Here is a 6,000-nt window from a genome sequence, read left to right as displayed (position 1 = left end):
TTCTAATTGTACAGTGTTATAGGCTAAATGTTTGTGTTTCTTCAAAATCCATGCAGTGAAGCACTACCCTTCCCCCATATCCAGTGTGATGGTACTTCTAGGAGGGGCCTTTGAGAGATAATTAGGTTTAGATGAGGTCATGAGGGTGGGGCCCTCATGATAAGATTAGTGACTGTATAAATAGAGGAAGAGGCACCATCTCTCTTTCTCTTTCTCCCTACCACGTAGACATAACGAGGAGGCAGCCTTCTTCAATTCAGGAAGAGGGCTCTCACCAGGAACAGAATGGGCCAGCACCTTGATCTTAGACATTCCAGCCTCCAGAAGTGGGAGAAATAAGTGTCTGTTGTTCAAGCCACTCAGTCTATGATATTTTGTTATTGTAACCCAAGCAGACTAATACATAGTTACAGGAGCAGGTCAGGTAACTCTTGACAATATGTTGGCATCTATTGCAGTCCTTTTATTTTCACAGACCCACTGAAAATTCTTTTGAGAATAGATAGAGATATGTGAAGAGCTCTTGAAAGATTCCCATAGCTCTTAGAAATTGATGCTCTAAGCACTATGGGGATTTGAGTGTGTGAACTCATACTAGCTAATTTTTCTGGTTCGGAGAGTATATAAAAGGATCGTTAAGAACTAAACAGAAAAGAATTGTACCAAACTGGATTAACTGGGGTTCCTCAAGTGAGGGCAAGCCCAGAACTCCTGCCAACAGCTAAAGATTGTGACCTACAGTCATTGTAACAAATTGCATAAGACTGACTTGGCAGAATTCCAGGTAACACCTCACTGAGAACTGCTACCAGGAAATTACTAGCAAAATGCCAAGAAAAAAAAAGTGGCAGGCCCTTTTCTGCAGTGTAGGAATTTTATTTTTTATTCCCAAATGTGTGTGATCCTTTGGATTTAGAGGTTCAAATTTTGATCTGGTTAGCAGCATTCTTTTAGAATAAATGCTAAAATTCCTTGCCTCATAAAGTTTTAAGCATGTCATCTCCTAGGGAGGGGCAATGAGGGGAGCATGCAGGAAACAAAACTGTAATGGGAAAACAAGTATGAAATCACATTCCCAGAGACTGCAGTTTAAAAACAATTGGCTTTAAGTTCTGTGTCGTTTCCTTTGCCTCAACTTCCTCTCCCTATCAGCAAATCCCAATCAGATTTCTCAAGTAATCAAAGGTCACATCTACTCCATACCAAAAGAATTTTTCTTAACATTTTATTGATGAGTACATTTTAGATCTAATTGTTTTTCCTTAAGCAGAAATCAACAGCCATGCAGACCATCGGGGGGTTTGGTGATGCATGAATTATAGCATGAAACAGCTTATATCAATCATATTTTCTGTGTTTCCTATTCCTGTAATGCAGGAAGTACTGGTTCTACCTCTCAGAGATAAGCAAAGTTCTGCTCTGTTCAGTGTTTTTAGATAGCTCATTGGAATTTTGCAGGAGATATGGGGTAGGCAATCCTACACTGAATAGACAGGAAGCTGTTCTTAAGGTGTCATCACCCACTGGAACTGTCTATCAGGTCCCAGGAGATGTGAATAACTAGGATTCCTCTCTGGGTTTGATATAAGCCATTGTGTGTATGTATAGATAAACTTATATCTAAGTGCCTATCCAGCCATTGCTGTGGAATCTCATTCACGGGAACAATGTCCACAGTCGAGGAAGCAGATCAAGCTGTGTTTGGTAGGTCTGCATAAGCTTAGATTTGACAGCTTGGAGTGTGGCTAAAGGATCAAATGAATCAGTCAATAAATTATTAATCAATGTTCTTCATGTTACTTGAAACACATTCCCACCCTGAAGCAAAGTAGGATATAAGCAATAAGGTAAAGCATGATAATAAAATTTATGATGTCTACATGCTGGAAGCTTTTATTTGTTTGGAGGGTTATGGGGAAAGGGGGAATGAGGTGGTACAAGAGTAAATACCTATGTTATGAGAAGACGGCATGAATAATCCCAAACAGAAGATAATCAGAAACATTAAAATGCTTTTATTATAATCTGCAATAGATATAAGAGCAGAAAACAAAAGTGGAACAGCATGAAGCATGCAGTGATGACTTCAGTGTAGAAATTGTGTCCATTAACATGGCTGAAAGGAAACAAAGAAATAAAAGCAGTTATATTCTTGGTGGACTGTGGGTCATTTTGTCCTCCCATGATTGTTATACAGATGGTGCATAATTGTTTTAACAGTGGACAGGCAACTTCTGCTTTCTTTGGCATATCTTTGGAATGAACATTGAATGTGTTCTGATGTTAGGGAATTATTTAGAGATGTGTGCTGTATAACATTGTACCTATAGACAATGATACTATATTATACACTTAAATTTGTTGAGAGGGTAGACCTCGTGTTAAGTCTTATCACAATAAAATAATATTTAAAAAATAAATAAATAAAAGAATACCTAGAAAGCAGGCTGGTTTTCTTGCTTTACTCCTAGAACTTGTTTATATTGGGAATGTCAGCATATATCCCTTGGCCATACAGCCTCTCCTTTTGGATTTCTATATCTCAAACACCTACCCAAAGTGGTTAAAGGAAGGGTTTACGGGGACCTCATTGGTCATTGTGAACATGTGCTCACATCCCACATTTTATAGGGATCCCAATGAAAGCCATTTTTCAGGTCTTTAATAGTGTCAAATCTTCAGAAAAAAATTACTGAAAATTCTGCCAATTGAATCATACTCATTGCAAGATTAAATCTCTAGGAGTAATATGCGGTTTCTCTCCTTTCCTCACACAGCATGTCCTATCTTTACAGTATTATGTTTACCTTAAAAATACGGGATGCTCAACCCTCACGACTTCCACCATTATCCCCCTAGTTCAAGTCTCCATCATCTCTCCTCTGATCTGTTATAATGGCTTCTAAGTGGTCTCCCTGCTTCCACACTTGCCCAACTATAGTACATTGACTATAGAATGGCAAGAAAAAAATTTTAGCATCCTGTTATTACTCTGCTGAAGGCAAGAGAAAACCTCGAGAGGATAGATGAAAACTGGAGCTATTGATATGCACCCATGATTTCTAAAATGTGTGTTTCAGTATATGTATGTAGCTATACCCCTGCATGTATTTGTATGTGGATACATACACACACATACATTTCTTAGTTCTATCTGCTGAAAAAACCTTGGAGCAACTGATATTCCCAATAACAAAACGAACACTTTTAGCATCCAGATCTTGACTTCTGACATCATCTCCACTAAAAGGAATCAGGCTGGAGTAAAGTAAATAGAACATGATACTGAAAAACTCTTTTATGTGACAAATTAAGGAAATGTTCTCCAAACATAATGGGACTTGTCATAAGGACAAAGTGCACAGCTCATAAGAACAAAGTGAACATTGGAGCAATATGAGAAATAAAATAATTAAGGGTAGTAATTAATCGTTAACCATTAAAAACTTCACACATCCACACCGATAATTAGTAATAAAATTAAAAAAAAAAAAAACAGAAAGGAAGGCTCTTGCTAATCGTGGAATGTAGGGTGAGTACTGAATATGGAAAAGCATCATTTTGCTTGCATCACAGTGAAGAGAAATTCAGGCAAATATCATCAAGAAAGGCTAATCTAGGGAGTAAATTTTGGTAAAGACCAGGATATCTGCGCAATTGCTTATTAGTAGCAAAAAAAAAAAAAAAAGTAACTATACAGCAGACAACCTGGATTACAACTTGACTGTGTAATTAAAATTAATATAAACTAGGGGCTGGTGGACATTGTGAGTTTCCAGGTGGGGTAGCCTGAGAAGGGCCATCATCAGTTCTACATTGTTCTTGCCAAGAAGGCATAACCTGAGTCTAATCATAAGGAAACATTAAACAAACCCCAAATAGGGATTGATCTATTAAAAAGGGGTGGTGGAAGCAGGGTTGGTGATGGGAGGTGGTAGACAGCATGCTTCAAAAATGTCAATAGACATAAAAGCAAAAATAAGGCTGAGGAACTGCTCTAGCTTAAAGGAGCTAAAGAGACATAAAAACTAAATTCAATATGTAATCTTAGACTGAATCTTATACTGGAAGAGAAAAAAATGCTGTAAAGGGCATTATTGATTCAACTGACACAATTGGAATAATACAGATGGTAGTATGGATAAAAATACTATATTAATGCTAAATTTTACTTAAGTTGATAACTATCCTGTGGTTATGTAAGGAGTATTAGGATTCTTCAGAGAAACAGAACCAATAGGAGATAGACGATAGTCAGATAGATGATACATACATACATACATACATAACATATACATAGAAAGATAATAAGGAATCGGAACACAGTTATGAAGGCTGGCAAGTCCCAAATCTGCAGCATGAGTCAGCAAACTAGAGACCCAGGAGATCTGACGGTGTAGTTAGAGTCCAAAGACCAGAAGGTTTAAGACTCAGGAAGAGCCAATGTTTCAGTTTGAGTCTGAAGGTAGAAAAAAAAAAATGATTTTCCACTTTGAAGGCCATCGAGCAAAGAATTCTCTCTTACTCAGGAGAAGGTCAGCCTTTGGTTTTATTCATGCCTTCAACTGATTGGTCGAGGCCCACCCACATCAGAGAGAGCACTCTGCTTTACTCAGAATACTGATTTAAATGTTAATTTCATTCAAGGCACCCTCATAGCAACACATAGAATAATGTTTGACCAAATATCTGGGCACCCCATGGTCCAGTCAAGTTGAAATATAATTAACCCTCAAATAAAGGAACATCCTTTTTTTATTAGGAAATACACATTGGAGTGTTTAAAGTTTAAGAGCCATCATGTAAGCAATTTACTTTCAAATGCTTTATGTAAAAAAGTTTTTGAGAGAGATAGTAAAAAATGAAGGAAATTGAGCCAAATGTTAACAATAAGTAAATCTAAGTAAAGGGTATAGAGAATTTCTATTTTCTCTCTCTCTCTCTCTCTCTCTGTGTGTGTGTATATGCGAATCTCTCTCTCTCTCTCTCTCTCTTTCTCTGTATATATATATATATGTGTTTTTCTAGTTTGTGATAAGAGTTTTAATGATAAATATTATGATGTTACAGGTGAGTATCAAATATAGAGTGTTGTTATAGAGGGGTTAAGGAGAAGTACTAGTGGAAAAATAGAAATTTTTTTTAAAGTAATTCTGATGATCCAAAAATTGAAGTAGCCTGAAAAATCTGAGAGACATGGTAATGTGAAAAATCTGATAGACATGGTAGCTGATAGACATGGTAGAAATAAGAAAATCTCTAGGTAGCAGGTCTTTGAATTCCAAATATCTAGCACAACACTCAGAAAATAGTAAAGAATTCATAAATGTTTAACAAATACAAGTAATAACCTATCAATAGTTCATAAGCAAGTCACTCCAGGGAAAGTAAAAAGAGAGAGATGGCTAGTTTTGCACCTTCGAACATTGAAACAGATTCGTTTTGTTATTGTTGTTGTTGTTGTTGTTGTTGTTGTTGTTGTTGTTGTTTTAACTAGAAACAGAGCTCATGATAGTCAGAAGTAAGGTTTCCCCAAGGGAATAGGAACAACATTAGAAATAACAATAACAACATCTGCCTCAAGATAGTTGCCACCTTCTTAGCATTTTTGTTTTGTTTTGTTTTGTTTGGCACCTCTGGATCAATTGATGACTCATACTTCCCAAGAACCCATATGTTTCTACACAAGGCATTCACTCTGCATTCACTAAGGATGACAGCCAAACAAATATAATAAAATTCTTTTTACCCATCAAAAGTAAGAATGAAACCCCATTTGCAGTAAGATTTAATTAGCAGACCATAGTCATTTGGGTATTGAAAGCACACACTCTACTGTGCAGGGACGGCCGGATTTGCACCTCCACACTCCATTGGAATGCCACAGTAGTTATACCAGGTAAAGGTGCTCTCATCATTTTTACAAAAAATCTAGACTTTTCCAAGTTCCACACATTTAGGTAAAACTACAGTCTCTAAGGGTCCTCTCTGGATGCTATG

Source organism: Pteropus alecto, unplaced genomic scaffold (genome assembly GCF_000325575.1).
Source record: "Pteropus alecto unplaced genomic scaffold, ASM32557v1 scaffold185, whole genome shotgun sequence".
In the NCBI taxonomy this organism is placed as follows: domain Eukaryota; kingdom Metazoa; phylum Chordata; class Mammalia; order Chiroptera; family Pteropodidae; genus Pteropus; species Pteropus alecto.
The sequence above is the reverse complement of the archived record's forward strand: the minus strand, read 5'-3'. Positions refer to the sequence as shown.